This window comes from Salvelinus namaycush, unplaced genomic scaffold (genome assembly GCF_016432855.1).
Source record: "Salvelinus namaycush isolate Seneca unplaced genomic scaffold, SaNama_1.0 Scaffold150, whole genome shotgun sequence".
NCBI classification, from domain to species: Eukaryota; Metazoa; Chordata; class Actinopteri; order Salmoniformes; family Salmonidae; genus Salvelinus; species Salvelinus namaycush.
In genome coordinates, this window is record NW_024058231.1 from 80,723 (window position 1) to 100,173 (window position 19,451).

General features: G+C 38.8%; 1 long non-coding RNA gene across 1 annotated transcript; it reads left to right on the plus strand.

The window, feature by feature from the left end:
* The first annotated feature begins 2,968 nt into the window (after positions 1-2,968).
* Positions 2,969-18,700, plus strand: LOC120036887. The gene is made up of 3 exons (XR_005474686.1): positions 2,969-3,001; positions 18,253-18,369; positions 18,652-18,700. It is a non-coding gene; the product is annotated as an uncharacterized LOC120036887 (long non-coding RNA).
* Positions 18,701-19,451: the final 751 nt, after the last annotated feature.

The following is a 19,451-nucleotide window of genomic DNA, read 5'->3' on the forward strand; positions in this document are numbered from 1 at the left end:
TCAGGGAGCAGGACTGATTCTAGTGTTAAAAGTCAGGGAACAGGACTGATTCTAGTGTTAAAAGTCAGGGAGCAGGTCTGATTCTAGTGTTAAAAGTCAGGGAGCAGGACTGATTCTAGTGTTAAAAGTCAGGGAGCAGGACTGATTCTGGTGTTAAAAGTCAGGGAGCAGGACTGATTCTAGTTCTAACGGCAGTCTAGCTCTTCCTCCTCCTCGGACGAGGAGAGGCGAGAAGGATCGGAGGACCAATGTGCAGCGTGGTAAGTTTCCATGATTTAATATACACGAAACTATACACTATACAAAATAACAAACAAACTAACCGTCACAGTCCCGTGTGGCACAAACACTGACACAGGAAACAGCCACCCACAAAATCCCCAACACAAAACAAGCCACCTATATATGATTCTCAACCAGGGACAACGATTGACAGCTGCCTCTGATTGAGAACCATATTAGGCTGAACACAGAAACAGACAAACTAGACACACAACATAGAATGCCCACCCAGCTCACGTCCTGACCAACACTAAAACAAGCACAACACATAAGAACTCTGGTCAGGACGTGACACTAGTGTTAAAAGTCAGGGAGCAGGACTGATTCTAGTGTTAAAAGTAAATTCCTCCACTTTTCAACCTCATATTCAGTAGAACCTTTTAACTTTATACTTTTTTTCTCCAAAACTTAGAAATCCACCATTTTATTTAATTATATTTTATTTTTACGGCTGAATTGGACCTTTAAAGGTATTTTTTTTAAATATAATTTGCCTCCACAGCAACATGAACACCTGAATACTTTCACATACAAACCAGAGGAGGCTGGTGGAGGAGCTATAGGAGGACATGCTCAGTGTAAAGACTGGAATGGAATAAATTGAACGGGATCAAACACTTAATTTATTTATTCCATTTCAGCCATAAAAATTAACCCTTCCTCCTATAGCTCTTCCCACCAGCCTCCTCTTGGACATGTCTCTGTTCTGATAAAAGAGAAGTTGAGAATACCACATGTTGTTTCTGTTGTATTGACATGGATCTACATTAAACCACAGGTTCTGTTCTTGAGACTGATGAGGAAGAGTGGGGTGGTAAGGATTTTGCAACACTACTGTAGTTGGCACAAACTTGTGACTAAGTTAACTTCCTGTTTGCAATACTTGGGGAGAATTCAATGTTATCTTTCAGCCTTCCCAAAAGACAATTTCTGTACAGGATCTGAATTTTATAACCTTTTGCATGAGAACTTTCCTGCAATGTAGAGAATTTAAAACTTGTAGTGTATTTGAGATTAATATAAAAAGGGTTTTGAAGTTTGTAATATAGACTACTTCCTCTTCAATAGCGTCAGAAAATATGGGATTTCCTCATATGAAATTGTAAATAAGTTTGTAGCCTACGCAGTTACAAAATGGCTGTAGAAACTGTTGCACAGATTTCTCTGTAGAATTAGAAGTCAGATACATGTGTTGATTTGAAGGAAAGACGGGCAGACTCTGGTAAGTCGAGGCTAATTATTATGAAGTTAGTTCGTCAAACATTCAATAGACAGAGTAGGCTGAGATATGATCCTTTATATTGATGAACAACCTGATGGTCTCTGTAGGAAATGTATTTAAATATCCTTTATATTGATGAACAACCTGATGGTCTCTGTAGGAAATGTTTTTAAATATCCTTTATATTGATGAACAACCTGATGGTCTCTGTAGGAAATGTTTTTAAATATCCTTTATATTGATGAACAACCTGATGGTCTCTGTAGGAAATGTATTTAAATATCCTTTATATTGATGAACAACCTGATGGTCTCCGTAGGAAATGTTTTTAAATATCCTTTATGTTGATGAACAACCTGATGGTCTCTGTAGGAAATGTATTTAAATATCCTTTATATTGATGAACGACCTGATGGTCTCTGTAGGAAATGTTTAGGAAATATCGCTACATGCTCAGTTATTTAGAATGAAACTGATTTGAAGGTGATGAGTCCTGCTACTGGTAGTCTATGTGAACTCTGTCAGGACCACTTGACCTTCAATAATTAGTTGTCACTGTGTTAACCACAACCAACATGCTGGATCTCTGTTTAGTTGTCACTGTGTCAATCAACATGCTGTATCTCTGTTTAGTTGTCACTGTGTTAACCACAACCAACATGCTGGATCTCTGTTTAGTTGTCACTGTGTTAACCACAACCAACATGCTGGATGTCTGTTTAGTTGTCACTGTGTTAACCACAACCAACATGCTGGATCTCTGTTTAGTTGTCACTGTGTTAACCACAACCAACATGTTGGATCTCTGTTTAGTTGTCACTGTGTTAACCACAACCAACATGCTGGATGTCTGTTTAGTTGTCACTGTGTTAACCACAACCAACATGCTGGATCTCTGTTTAGTTGTCACTGTGTTAACCACAACCAACATGTTGGATCTCTGTTTAGTTGTCACTGTGTTAACCACAACCAACATGTTGGATCTCTGTTTAGTTGTCACAGTGTTAACCACAACCAACATGTTGGATCTCTGTTTAGTTGTCACTGTGTTAACCACAACCAACATGCTGGATCTCTGTTTAGTTGTCACTGTGTTAACCACAACCAACATGTTGGATCTCTGTTTAGTTGTCACTGTGTTAACCACAATCAACATGTTGGATCTCTGTTTAGTTGTCACTGTGTTAACCACAACCAACATGCTGGATCTCTGTTTAGTTGTCACTGTGTTAACCACAACCAACATGTTGGATCTCTGTTTAGTTGTCACTGTGTTAACCACAACCAACATGCTGGATCTCTGTTTAGTTGTCACTGTGTTAACCACAACCAACATGCTGGATCTCTGTTTAGTTGTCACTGTGTTAACCACAACTAACATGCTGTATCTCTGTTTAGGGGTCAGTTCTCTAAAATGAGTCTCTCTGGGGAGAGAGAGGAGGGGGTCCCTGCCTCTAAAATGAGTCTCTCTGGGGGACATGACACCAAAGCTAAGAGGTGAGATGACAATTTGTTTAAGAATTATTAAAGAGTTTGTTTCTAAAATGTTATATCCACAATTTTTTCACATTTGTTATTTTTCATCAGAAATTATTTCTTATGGGTACCTTCATTGTTGTTCTAAGATTTTAATTCAATTTTTGTTTTTCAAAACGCTATATAGCTGGAATGAAATGTTTGCATCCTGTATATTGGACTGTGATATGTGGTTGTCTCACCCGCACGCACGCACGCACGCACACACACACACACACACACACACACACACACACACACACCAGCACACACACACCAGCACACACACGCCAGCACACACACACACACACACACGCAAACACACACGCACGCACACACGCACGCACGCACGCACACACACACCAGCACACACACACCAGCACACACACACCAGCACACACACACCAGCACACACACACACACACACACACACACACACACACACACACACACACACACACACACACACACACACACACACACATAGAATGTTAACATGACACAATCATTTAGCCTCTTAATTATTGCCTAATGTGTTGTCATAACCTTGTTGTTTTGACTAATTCTGATCGTTGTTTGACAATATATCTGTTATATCAACACACTCTTCACTCCTATTAAAACCAAAAAAGAGTTCCATCTTACTTAATATACAGAACAACTAAAGTTCTACATAGAACCCTTTATAGGAGGTTAGGAAGTGTCTGAGTATACAGTATATATAGAATATATATAGAACCCTTTATAGGAGGTTAGGAAGTGTCTGAGTATACAGTATATATAGAATATATATAGAACCCTTTATAGGAGGTTAGGAAGTGTCTGAGTATACAGTATATATAGAATATATATAGAACCCTTTATAGGAGGTTAGCCTGTCTGAGTATACAGTATATATAGAATATATATAGAACCCTTTATAGGAGGTTAGGAAGTGTCTGAGTATACAGTATATATAGAATATATATAGAACCCTTTATAGGGGGTTAGGAAGTGTCTGAGTATACAGTATATATAGAATATATATAGAACCCTTTATAGGGGGTTAGGAAGTGTCTGAGTATACAGTATATATAGAATATATATAGAACCCTTTATAGGAGGTCAGGAAGTGTCTGAGTATACAGTATATATAGAATATATATAGAACCCTTTATAGGAGGTTAGGAAGTGTCTGAGTATACAGTATATATAGAATATATATAGAACCCTTTATAGGAGGTTAGCCTGTCTGAGTATACAGTATATATAATATATATAGAACCCTTTATAGGAGGTTAGGAAGTGTCTGAGTATACAGTATATATAGAATATATATAGAACCCTTTATAGGAGGTTAGGAAGTGTCTGAGTATACAGTATATATAGAATATATATAGAACCCTTTATAGGAGGTTAGGAAGTGTCTGAGTATACAGTATATATAGAATATATATAGAACCCTTTATAGGAGGTTAGGAAGTGTCTGAGTATACAGTATATATATAATATATATAGAACCCTTTATAGGAGGTTAGGAAGTGTCTGAGTATACAGTATATATAGAATATATATAGAACCCTTTATAGGAGGTTAGGAAGTGTCTGAGTATACAGTATATATAGAATATATATAGAACCCTTTATAGGAGGTTAGGAAGTGTCTGAGTATACAGTATATATAGAATATATATAGAACCCTTTATAGGAGGTTAGGAAGTGTCTGAGTATACAGTATATATATAATATATATAGAACCCTTTATAGGAGGTTAGGAAGTGTCTGAGTATACAGTATATATAGAATATATATAGAACCCTTTATAGGAGGTTAGGAAGTGTCTGAGTATACAGTATATATAGAATATATATAGAACCCTTTATAGGAGGTTAGGAAGTGTCTGAGTATACAGTATATATAGAATATATATAGAACCCTTTATAGGAGGTTAGGAAGTGTCTGAGTATACAGTATATATAGAATATATATAGAACCCTTTATAGGAGGTTAGGAAGTGTCTGAGTATACAGTATATATAGAATATATATAGAACCCTTTATAGGTTAGGAAGTGTCTGAGTATACAGTATATATAAAATATATATAGAACCCTTTATAGGAGGTTAGGAAGTGTCTGAGTATACAGTATATATAGAATATATATAGAACCCTTTATAGGAGGTTAGGAAGTGTCTGAGTATACAGTATATATAGAATATATATAGAACCCTTTATAGGAGGTTAGGAAGTGTCTGAGTATACAGTATATATAAAATATATATAGAACCCTTTATAGGAGGTTAGGAAGTGTCTGAGTATACAGTATATATAGAATATATATAGAACCCTTTATAGGAGGTTAGGAAGTGTCTGAGTATACAGTATATATAGAATATATATAGAACCCTTTATAGGAGGTTAACCTGTCTGAGTATACAGTATATATAAAATATATATAGAACCCTTTATAGGAGGTCAGGAAGTGTCTGAGTATACAGTATATATAGAATATATATAGAACCCTTTATAGGAGGTTAGGAAGTGTCTGAGTATACAGTATATATAGAATATATATAGAACCCTTTATAGGAGGTTAGGAAGTGTCTGAGTATACAGTATATATAGAATATATATAGAACCCTTTATAGGAGGTTAGGAAGTGTCTGAGTATACAGTATATATAGAATATATATAGAACCCTTTATAGGAGGTTAGGAAGTGTCTGAGTATACAGTATATATAGAATATATATAGAACCCTTTATAGGAGGTTAGGAAGTGTCTGAGTATACAGTATATATAGAATATATATAGAACCCTTTATAGGAGGTTAGGAAGTGTCTGAGTATACAGTATATATAGAATATATATAGAACCCTTTATAGGAGGTTAGGAAGTGTCTGAGTATACAGTATATATAGAATATATATAGAACCCTTTATAGGAGGTTAGGAAGTGTCTGAGTATACAGTATATATAGAATATATATAGAACCCTTTATAGGTTAGGAAGTGTCAGAGTATACAGTATATATAAAATATATATAGAACCCTTTATAGGAGGTTAGGAAGTGTCTGAGTATACAGTATATATAGAATATATATAGAACCCTTTATAGGAGGTTAGGAAGTGTCTGAGTATACAGTATATATAGAATATATATAGAACCCTTTATAGGAGGTTAGGAAGTGTCTGAGTATACAGTATATATAAAATATATATAGAACCCTTTATAGGAGGTTAGGAAGTGTCTGAGTATACAGTATATATAGAATATATATAGAACCCTTTATAGGAGGTTAGGAAGTGTCTGAGTATACAGTATATATAGAATATATATAGAACCCTTTATAGGAGGTTACCCTGTCTGAGTATACAGTATATATAGAATATATATAGAACCCTTTATAGGAGGTTAGGAAGTGTCTGAGTATACAGTATATATAGAATATATATAGAACCCTTTATAGGAGGTTAGGAAGTGTCTGAGTATACAGTATATATAGAATATATATAGAACCCTTTATAGGTTAGGAAGTGTCTGAGTATACAGTATATATAGAATATATATAGAACCCTTTATAGGAGGTTAGGAAGTGTCTGAGTATACAGTATATATAGAATATATATAGAACCCTTTATAGGAGGTTAGGAAGTGTCTGAGTATACAGTATATATAGAATATATATAGAACCCTTTATAGGAGGTTAGGAAGTGTCTGAGTATACAGTATATATAGAATATATATAGAACCCTTTATAGGAGGTTAGGAAGTGTCTGAGTATACAGTATATATAGAATATATATAGAACCCTTTATAGGAGGTTAGGAAGTGTCTGAGTATACAGTATATATAGAATATATATAGAACCCTTTATAGGAGGTTAGGAAGTGTCTGAGTATACAGTATATATAGAATATATATAGAACCCTTTATAGGAGGTTAGGAAGTGTCTGAGTATACAGTATATATAGAATATATATAGAACCCTTTATAGGTTAGGAAGTGTCTGAGTATACAGTATATATAAAATATATATAGAACCCTTTATAGGAGGTCAGGAAGTGTCTGAGTATACAGTATATATAAAATATATATAGAACCCTTTATAGGAGGTTAGGAAGTGTCTGAGTATACAGTATATATAGAATATATATAGAACCCTTTATAGGAGGTTAGGAAGTGTCTGAGTATACAGTATATATAGAATATATATAGAACCCTTTATAGGAGGTTACCCTGTCTGAGTATACAGTATATATAGAATATATATAGAACCCTTTATAGGAGGTTAGGAAGTGTCTGAGTATACAGTATATATAGAATATATATAGAACCCTTTATAGGAGGTTAGGAAGTGTCTGAGTATACAGTATATATAGAATATATATAGAACCCTTTATAGGTTAGGAAGTGTCTGAGTATACAGTATATATAGAATATATATAGAACCCTTTATAGGAGGTTAGGAAGTGTCTGAGTATACAGTATATATAGAATATATATAGAACCCTTTATAGGAGGTTAGGAAGTGTCTGAGTATACAGTATATATAGAATATATATAGAACCCTTTATAGGAGGTTAGGAAGTGTCTGAGTATACAGTATATATAGAATATATATAGAACCCTTTATAGGAGGTTAGGAAGTGTCTGAGTATACAGTATATATAGAATATATATAGAACCCTTTATAGGAGGTTAGGAAGTGTCTGAGTATACAGTATATATAGAATATATATAGAACCCTTTATAGGAGGTTAGGAAGTGTCTGAGTATACAGTATATATAGAATATATATAGAACCCTTTATAGGAGGTTAGGAAGTGTCTGAGTATACAGTATATATAGAATATATATAGAACCCTTTATAGGTTAGGAAGTGTCTGAGTATACAGTATATATAAAATATATATAGAACCCTTTATAGGAGGTTAGGAAGTGTCTGAGTATACAGTATATATAGAATATATATAGAACCCTTTATAGGAGGTTAGGAAGTGTCTGAGTATACAGTATATATAGAATATATATAGAACCCTTTATAGGAGGTTAGGAAGTGTCTGAGTATACAGTATATATAAAATATATATAGAACCCTTTATAGGAGGTTAGGAAGTGTCTGAGTATACAGTATATATAGAATATATATAGAACCCTTTATAGGAGGTTAGGAAGTGTCTGAGTATACAGTATATATAGAATATATATAGAACCCTTTATAGGAGATTAACCTGTCTGAGTATACAGTATATATAAAATATATATAGAACCCTTTATAGGAGGTCAGGAAGTGTCTGAGTATACAGTATATATAGAATATATATAGAACCCTTTATAGGAGGTTAGGAAGTGTCTGAGTATACAGTATATATAGAATATATATAGAACCCTTTATAGGATGTTAGCCTGTCTGAGTATACAGTATATATAGAATATATATAGAACCCTTTATAGGAGGTTAGGAAGTGTCTGAGTATACAGTATATATAGTATATATATAGAACCCTTTATAGGGGGTTAGGAAGTGTCTGAGTATACAGTATATATAGAATATATATAGAACCCTTTATAGGAGGTTAGGAAGTGTCTGAGTATACAGTATATATAGAATATATATAGAACCCTTTATAGGAGGTTAGGACGTGTCTGAGTATACAGTATATATAGAATATATATAGAACCCTTTATAGGGGGTTAGGAAGTGTCTGAGTATACAGTATATATAGAATATATATAGAACCCTTTATAGGAGGTTAGGAAGTGTCTGAGTATACAGTATATATAGAATATATATAGAACCCTTTATAGGAGGTTAGGAAGTGTCTGAGTATACAGTATATATAGAATATATATAGAACCCTTTATAGGAGGTTAGGAAGTGTCTGAGTATACAGTATATATAGAATATATATAGAACCCTTTATAGGATGTTAGCCTGTCTGAGTATACAGTATATATAGAATATATATAGAACCCTTTATAGGAGGTTAGGAAGTGTCTGAGTATACAGTATATATAGTATATATATAGAACCCTTTATAGGGGGTTAGGAAGTGTCTGAGTATACAGTATATATAGAATATATATAGAACCCTTTATAGGAGGTTAGGACGTGTCTGAGTATACAGTATATATAGAATATATATAGAACCCTTTATAGGGGGTTAGGAAGTGTCTGAGTATACAGTATATATAGAATATATATAGAACCCTTTATAGGAGGTTAGGAAGTGTCTGAGTATACAGTATATATAGAATATATATAGAACCCTTTATAGGAGGTTAGGAAGTGTCTGAGTATACAGTATATATAGAATATATATAGAACCCTTTATAGGAGGTTAGGAAGTGTCTGAGTATACAGTATATATAGAATATATATAGAACCTCTTTGCAGGATGTTAGGAAGTGTCTGAGTATACAGTATATATAGAATATATATAGAACCCTACTATACCAGCAGCATCTTAGTTACCATAGCTACCACAACATCATCTCCGGCTGCCTGCATTTCATTTCTGGAGCTCCCCGGTTGTTTCTTTCACCTGTTAAATCCCATGGAGGGCTCCTCCCTCTCTCGTTGACGGATGCTGGCTACCTCTGTCCGGTTCTCCTCTCTTCACTAGATGGACTGCAACTTTAGTGTTTAACCCCTCTGTGTCGAAGGACCAAACTTTTGAATATTATTTTTGAGGTGCCTCAATTACGCTGGACACATTCCATTTTTAACAACGTTTCTTTCGGATTAAAGCTAGTTCATTGCATCCGTCAAGAAGCCCAGTTTCATAACATTACCAATATGCCCCTAGTTATGAAGTAATCGTGAAAAAACAGACCTTATTTCAGGTCATTTATCACCCTGCCAGCTCCTATTAGTTGTATTGAGCACCGTGGCACCAACTCACCTTCTGAACATTCTATTCCCAGCCCATTGTTCTGCATCACAATGCCTGCTTCACTACTTCACTAAGGGTTCTATATATATTGCAGACTTACCTCAGATAACTTATTATTAACAGGGTTACAGCTACTTTGTGAGTGATATCACTGTTCACCTGGGTATACGTAGTGGTGACCCACAGTCCTAAACGTTAAACATTTTCTTGTCATGGTTAACCATTTTTGTTTTAAGAAAAAGGTATTCAGCCTAAACAAAACACATTTCCCTGTCCTCTTTTTCAAGATGTGGCCAATTTAAACAGACAGAAGACATTGTTTAATTAACAAATAACACTTTTTTTGACTACTTGTTGTTTCTAAATGGCTGCTGGGTAATTTGACATGCATTGAAATCTTAATTTGAAGGCATCGAATTGAGTGAATGCTGTGCAGGTTCACTGAGTTGCAAACCAAATGGACAGGTCTAGCTCATTGTTTTGTAGATCTGACACAGTTGCTACCTCAGATTATGAGCCTAGCAGGTGTCGTGAATGAGTTATGTAGTACCCACAGAGGCCACAGGGAGGGGCTAGAGAGCCATAAACCAATACTGTTTTTTGCCTTAAAAACCCTGAACGTAACAATCAATCAAATGTATTTATTAAGCCCTTTTTACATCAGCAGATGTCACAAAGTCCTATACAGCAACTCTAACCCTACGTATTACCTATTTTTCCATAACCCCTAACCCTAATTCTAGGGTAGGGTAGCCTAGAAAACGTTTAGAAACTATTTTAGTAATAATATTATGTAAGTAAATACAATTTTATATATATATATAAAAAAAAAGGTAATTTCACCTTTATTTAACCAGGTAAGCTACTAGAAAACAAGCTCTCATTTACGTACAACTGCGACCTGGCCAAGATAAAGCAAATCAGTGCGACACAAACAACAACACAGAGTTACACATGGAATAAACAAGTGTACAGTCAATAACACAATAGGAGAAAAATAAAGTCTATATACAGTGTGTGCAAATGGCATGAGGAGGTAAGGCAATAAATAGGCCATAGTTGCGAAGTAATTACAATTTAAGGAAATTAACACTGGGGCAATAGATGAGCAGATGGTGATGTGCAAGTAGAAATACTGGTGTGCAAAAGAGCAGAAAAGTAAATAAAACAATATGGGGATGAGATAGGTAGATTGGGTGTGCTATTTACAGATGGGCTATGTACAGCTGCAGTGATCGGTTACCTGCTCAGATAGCTGATGTTTAAAGTTAGTGGGGGAAATATAAGTCTCCAGCTTCAGCGATTTTTGCAATTCGTTCCAGTCTTTGGCAGCAGAGAACTGTAAGGAAAGGCGGCCAAATGAGGTGTTGGCTTTGGGGATGACCAGTGAGATATACCTGCTGGAGCGCGTGCTACGGGTGGGTGTTGTTATCGTGATCAGTGAGATGAGATAAGGCGGAGCTTTACCTAGCATGGACTTATAGATGACCTGGAGCCAGTGGGTCTGGCGACGAATATGTAGCGAGGGCCAGCCGACTAGAGCATACAGGTCGCAGTGGTGGGTGGTATAAGGGGCTTTGGTGACAAAACGGATGGCACTGTGATAAACTGCATCCAGTTTGCTGAGTAGAGTATTGGAAGCTATTTTGTAAATGACATCACCGAAGTCGAGGATCGGTAGGATGGTCAGTTTTACGGGGGTACGTTTGGCGACGTGAGTGAAGGAAGCTTTGTTGCGAAATAGGAAGCCGATTCTAGATTTAATATTGGAGATGTTTAATATGGGTCTGGAAGGAGAGTTCACAGTCTAGCCAGACACCTAGGTATTTGTAGTTGTCCACATCTTCTAAGTCAGAACCGTCCAGAGTAGTGATGCTAGTCGGGTGGGTGGGTGCGGGCAGTTGGAGGCCACGGAAGGAGTGTTGTATGGCATTGAAGCATGTTTGGAGGATAGTTAACACAGTGTCCAAAGAATGGCCAGATGTATACAGAATGGTGTCGTCTGCGTAGAGGTGGATCAGGGAATCACCCGCAGCAAGAGCAACATCGTTGATACATACAGAGAAAAGAGTTGGCCCAATAATTGAACCCTGTGGTACCCCCATAGAGACTGCCAGAGGTACTAAATATAATTTTGATTATTTTGTTAATCAAAACCTGTCTACTTTTTGTTTTGTTATTTTATTATGTTTATTATGTCAATGCAGAACACTTGATAAACAAGACACATTAATTTTATTTTTCAAATGTGGTTTGAACTGGGTGACCTGGTAATCTCTATGTGAAAGTCCAGCATTTGGCGTGGGATAGATGGGGCAGGTTTGAGATCTAAGGAATTAACAAGAAAATACACTTTATTTCTCAGCTGCCTCAACAATGTCTGTACGTGAATTAATAACTTTTAATTGCTAAATATTTCCAATAGATGGCAGCATAATACCATGAATCATCAGTTATAGGCTACAAGCAGCAATATGATTGACATAAAATAGCATGCAACCAAAGACTATATGTCCCATGATTTTCTAGTGGTCACTCATTACTTTAGTTAGCTATATATCTTGTATTAGGGCTGTGTTGCTTTTGGGAGAGCAAATTTTTTTGGACCATAGCAGGTATTGAACACCGGGTAAATTATCACTAGTCAGAACATCAACCTTAGTATACATGTATTATGAAAATCATCTTAATATCTGATATTGCGAGTAAACAACCTCGGAATAGAAAAGACAAGAGTGCTTCTTCCAGCCCACCAATAAATTACATAATTCAACCCTCCCGGTTAGTAAATTTATAAAGTGTATTTATACTATTTTCTAGCTCTGAGTCTCTACTTTTATCCAATGTGAAAAACACAATTTCAAATGTTGCTACTTAAGACCGAATCGAGCCGGTCGGTCACATTTCACTGTGTAAAACCTAGCAGTACTACTGATTTCACTGAGAGTGAGGCAGATATATATTTTTACTGTATAAAACCTAGTAGTACTACTGATTTCTCTGAGAGTGAGGCAGATATATATTTTTACTGTATAAAACCTAGTAGTACTACTGATTTCTCTGAGAGTGAGGCAGATATATAGCATTTTGCAAAAAAACATGATTATTTGTCCCTCTGAAATGAAACCATCAAGTGATAGATTTTAAACATATACATGTCTGTCATTGAACAACCCCCTGCCATGATTAGATAGTGAAAAAACCCACCAATCTCTTTAATAATTTAACAAAACAATAAAAGATAATTTATGAATGTTTCTGAAAATGGATATATAGCGTTTTGGAATGAAACTCTTATGTTTCCCCATCTGAGCTCAGAGTAGATGAGAGATGTAATGTTTGTCTCTGTTGTGTTGAAGCCCAATCAAGCAGAAGAGACCAGCCTCCCCTGTACCCAGCTGTGTGTCCATGAAGAGTGACCGGTCTATAGAACAACCTATATCATTTAGAGAGGGAGACTTTTCTACTGAACAAAGGTAAGAAGAACTCATGGGTCATGGTCAGTGAGTTAAACAACACTGTCTCTAGTCATTTCTCTCCCATTTTCCCATTTATTTTTGTTGTTTCATAATCCATAGGCTAATCCTTTTTTCCAATTTCATAGTCCTAAAACAATATTAAACAAACACAGTATTCCCTCATGGTCTGTCTGTCTGTCTGTCTGTCTGTCTGTCTGTCTGTCTGTCTGTCTGTCTGTCTGTCTGTCTGTCTGTCTGTCTGTCTGTCTGTCTGTCTGTCTGTCTGTCTGTCTGTCTGTCTGTCTGTCTGCCTGTCTGTCTCAACCTTAGTATACGTTCATTATAAAAAACATCTTAATATCTGATATTGCGAGTAAACAACCTCGGAATAGAAAAGACAAGAGTGCGTCTTCCAGCCCACCAATAAATTACATAATTCAACCCTCCAGGTTAGTAAATTTACCTCAACATGCCCCTGGAGAAGGCAGAGTGACGACACCAGCCTTTTAGCGGGGCTGAGTTGACTACTAGCAAGAGAAGGCAGAGCGGGTCGATGCTGGTTGATGAATTTGACAGTGAATGTACCTGGAAAATATTATCCAGAGGAGAGCAGAGGGAAGCATATTTCCCTTGATGAGATGACTGAATTAATGTTCTGGCTTATTGATAATCGTTATATTAATGAAGTATAATTACAAAACATGAGCATAAAAACAGCTGATTAAAAACATGAATAATCATTATATTCCTTCACAGTAATCTGTTAAATGCTTTTTCAGTCCTTCCTCTTTAGTTAGCAGTTTGGAAAGGGACAGAAAGAAGCACACAGGAGTTTTCCTGTGAGGGGGAGTGGTGGTGTATCCAGGGAGAAAACTAAACTAATCTTCTGAAATGTCATTTGTGGTTTTATGCTGCCATCTATTGGAATTATTTAGCAACTGCAGTAGTACTGTCATTGAACAACACCAAGCCATGATTTGATAGTGAAAAAACACACCAATTCCTTTAAACAATAACAGCTAATTTATGAACATTTATGAAAATGGATATATAGCTTTTTGGAATGAAACTCTTTAAACTGTTCCCTTTTAATTGCTACCATGGTTATGCATATGCTTTAAATATTTATTCTGTAGGTGTCACGATCGTCTTTCTGTGGAAGAGAGGACCAAGGCGCAGCGTGATACGAATACATCTTTTATTGACGAAGATGAACACGAAACAAAACACTTTTACAAACTAGCAAAAACAACAAACGACCGTGAAGCTACAAAACGAAAGTGCAGACACAAGCTACTAACGTTTAGACATAGACAAATACCCACAACCTGGCTAATGCCTATGGCTGCCTTAAATATGGCTCCCAATCAGAGACAACGATAGACAGCTGTCTGATTGACAACCACTCAGACAACCATAGACATACCTAAACACCTACACTGAACACAACCCCATAAAATCTACCAAAACCCCCTAGACACTACAAACACCCTCGACTAGACAAAAACACACAAACATCCCCCATGTCACACCCTGACCTAACTAAAATAATAAAGAAAACAAAGATAACTAAGGCCAGGGCGTGACAGTACCCCCCCCCCCACCAAAGGTGCGGACTCCGGCCGCAAACCTGACACAGAAGGGGAGGGTCCGGGTGGGCCTTCTTATGGCGGCGGCTCGGGTGCGGGACGTGACCCCCACTTCACGTTAGTCACTACCTGCTTTGGTGGCGCCTCTGGAGCGGCGACCCTTTCAGCGAGTCCTGGCCTGAATACCATCCTAGAAGGCGCCACTGGACTGAGGGGCAGCTCCGGACTGAGGGGCAGCTCCGGACTGAGGGGCAGCTCCGGACTGAGGGGCAGATCCTGGCTGGCGGGCGGCTCTGGCAGATCCTGGCTGGCGGGCGGCTCTGGCAGATCCTGGCTGGCGGGCGGCTCTGGCAGATCCTGGCTGGCGGGCGGCTCTGGCAGATCCTGACTGGCGGGCGGCTCTGGCAGATCCTGACTCGCGGGCGGCTCTGGCTGCTCCTGACTGGCGGGCGGCTCTGGCTGCTCCTGACTGGCGGGCGGCTCTGGCAGATCCTGACTGGCGGGCGGCTCTGGCTGCTCCTGACTGACGGACGACTCTAGCGGCTCCTGACTGACGGACGGCTCTGAAGGCTCAGGACAGACGGGCGGCTTTGAACGCTCAGGACAGACGGGCGTCTTTGAAGGCTCAGGACAGACGGGCAGCTCAGACGGTGCTGGGCAGACGGGCAGCGCAGGCGGCGTTGGGCAGACGGACACCTCAGACGGCGTTGGGCAGACAGGCAATGCAGGCGACGCTGGGCAGACGGACAGCGCAGACGGCTCTGGGCAGGCAGGCAGCTCAGATAGCGCTTGGCAGACGGCAGACTCTGGCCGGCTGAGGCGCACAGTAGGCCTGGTGCATGGTACTGGAACTGGAGGTACCGGGCTAAGGACACGCACCTCAAGGCTAGTGCGGGGAGCAGCAACAGGACGCACAGGACTTTGGAGACGCACAGGAGGCTTGGTGCGTGGTGCCGGAACTGGTGGTACCGGGCTGGAGACACGCACCATAGGGCGAGTGCGTGGAGGAGGAACAGGGCTCTGGAGACGCACTGGAAGCCTGGTGCGTGGTGTTGGCACTGGTGGTACTGGGCTGGGGCGGGGAGGTGGCGCCGGATATACCGGACCGTGCAGGCGTACTGGCTCCCTTGAGCACTGAGCCTGCCCAACCTTACCTGGTTGAATGGTCCCCGTAGCCCGACCAGTGCGGGCAGGTGGAATAACCCGCACTGGGCTGTGTTGGCGAACCGGGGTCACCATGCGTAAGGCTGGTGCCATGTATGCCGGCCCGAGGAGACGCACTGGAGACCAGACACGTTGAGCCGGCTTCATGGCACCTGGCTCAATGCCCAATCTAGCCCGGCCGATACGAGGAGCTGGAATGTACCGCACCGGGCTATGCACACGTACAGGAGACACCGTGCGCTCTACCGCATAACACGGTGTCTGCCCGTACTCTCGCTTCCCACGGTAAGCACGGGGAGTTGGCGCAGGTCTCCTACCTGACTTCCCCACACTCCCTTGTAGCCTCCCCCCCAAGAAATTTTTGGGTTTGACTCTCAGGCTTCCAGCCTCGCTTCCGTGCTGCCTCCTCATATCGCCTCCTCTCGGCTTTAGCTGCCTCCAGCTCTTCACGAGGGAGGCGATATTCTCCCGGTTGTGCCCAAGGTCCCTTACCGTCCAGTATTTCCTCCCAAGTCCATGAATCCTGTGTATGTTGTTCCTGCTGCTGCTTAACACGCTGCTTGGTCCTGGTGTGGTGGGTAATTCTGTCACGATCGTCTTTCTGTGGAAGAGAGGACCAAGGTGCAGCGTGATACGAATACATCTTTTATTGACGAAGATGAACACGAAACAAAACACTTTTACAAACTAGCAAAAACAACAAACGACCGTGAAGCTACAAAACGAAAGTGCAGACACAAGCTACTAACGTTTAGACATAGACAAATACCCACAACCTGGCTAATGCCTATGGCTGCCTTAAATATGGCTCCCAATCAGAGACAACGATAGACAGCTGTCTCTGATTGAGAACCACTCAGGCAACCATAGACCTAAACACCTACACTGAACACAACCCCATCAACTCTACCAAAACCCCCTAGACAATACAAGCACCCTTGACTAGACAAAAACACACAAACATCCCCCATGTCACACCCTGACCTAACTAAAATAATAAAGAAAACAAAGATAACTAAGGCCAGGGCTTGACAGTAGGAAACATTTCAATTCAGCGGTGTCCATTTAGGCCAATTCCCAAGTGTAAGGGGTTAATTAGACCCACATATTGTCTCATCTCAGTCCTCCACTCTTTGGCAACCTCTTGATTGTTGATACAATCAGTCTCATTTATGTGTTCCATTTTCAGTCTCATTTATGTGTTCCATTTTCAGTCTCCTTTATGTGTTCCATTTTCAGTCTCCTTTATGTGTTCCATTTTCAGTCTCCTTTATGTGTTCCATTTTCAGTCTCATTTATGTGTTCCATTTTCAGACTCCTTTATGTGTTCCATTTTCAGTCTCCTTTATGTGTTCCATTTTCAGTCTCATTTATGTGTTCCATTTTCAGTCTCCTTTATGTGTTCCATTTTCAGTCTCATTTATGTGTTCCATTTTCAGTCTCCTTTATGTGTTCCATTTTCAGTCTCCTTTATGTGTTCCATTTTCAGTCTCCTTTATGTGTTCCATTTTCAGTCTCCTTTATGTGTTCCATTTTCAGTCTCATTTATGTGTTCCATTTTCAGTCTCCTTTATGTGTTCCATTTTGGCACAGATTCCAAGCTCCTTTCTCCATGGCCTCTTCTACTTATCAATGCTAAAGATGATCTATGTGGCCATTCTGTTCTGACAAAAATTACATTGTCTTTCTTTCTGTGATGTACCTTGGAATTAGCTGACAGTATAGAATGAGCCATGTTAATTTACATCAGAGATGTCATATTGTTAAGCTAAATAAAAGATGTGAGGTAGACCTATGTAGCTGACATTTAAAAAACTACATAAGATCGAAACAGTCGTTCACAGTTGAGAGTGAGGCAGATATATAGCATTTTGTAAAGAAATATTATTATTTGTCCCTCTGAAATGAAACCATAAAGTGATAGATTTTAAACAAATACATGTCTGTCATTGAACAATCCCATGCCATGATTAAATAGTGAAAAAACACACCAATCTCTTTCAGAAATGCTTTAAACAATAAAAGCTAATTTACCAACATTTCTGAAAATGGATATTTTGCGTTTAGGAATGAAACTCTTCTTATGTTTCCCAATCTGAGCTCAGAGTAGATGAGAGATGTAATGTTTGTCTCTGTTGTGTTGAAGCCCAATCAAGCAGGAGAGACCAGCCTCCCCTGTACCCAGCTGTGTGTCCACGAAGAGTGACCGGTCTATAGAACAACCTATATCCTTTAGAGAGGGAGACTTTTCTACTGAACAAAGGTAAGAAGAACTCATGGGTCATGGTCAGTGAGTTAAACAACACTGTCTCTAGTCATTTCTCTCCCATTTTCCCATTTCTTTTTGATGTTTTCATAATCCATAGGCTAATCCTTTTTTCCATTTTCATAGTCCTAAAACCATATTAAACAAACACAACATTCCCTGTGTGTGTGTGTGTGTGTGTGTGTGTGTGTGTGTGTGTGTGTGTGTGTGTGTGTGTGTGTGTGTGTGTGTGTGTGCACTCCCTGGATGAGGAGATGTAATCTCATGTTTTGTCAACAGAAACCAACAGGAGAGATCAGAGTCAGAGATTCTCAGTGGTCAGTCTTCCCAGAGTCATCAAATAGACCTGGACTCCATATTCAGTGTATGTGGTCCTGTTATGTACATTTGTTTTTGTTTACCTCAAGTAAAGTTGATCTGTCAATCATTCATTTAATGTGTTAATGAGAAACATTTATTCTCTTGCTTAACTTATTTACTTTATTTATTTCAGTTGCTTGAAGAGAAAATTATGACATTTGTGAAGAACGAGCTGAAGATGTTCAAGAGGATTCTTAGTCCAGAACTCCCAGAAGGCTTTGAGAGTCAGAAGCAGGATAAGGAAGTGGTGGACGCTGAAGATGAGAAGCAGGAGAGCAGTGCCAGAGAGGGGGCTCTGAAGATCACACTGCACGTCCTGAGGAAAATGAACCAGAATGAGTTTGCTGACACACTGGAGAAATGTAAGAGCTGTCTGCCTCATGTTGAATGCTGTTTTATAACATTTAAAAGCTGTAGCTAAAGTACAGCTAAAGTAGCTGTGTAACTCAATGATATTGTAGCAGCCTTAACACAACACCTAGTGACCTCATCAAGTAGCAGCAGGGATGTGTTGTGGTGATTAATTTAGAAAGAGAGAGAGACAACATTAATAATACCATCAATAATACCAATAATAATATAATCAGTCACACCAGTCTGTAATGATTATGAAAACATTTGCACATTTATACAGTCAGTTAAGATTAAGAGAATACATAATTATAATTTAAAACTTTATCACAGTCCTACAATACTGTAGGCATTAAAACAGATGTAAT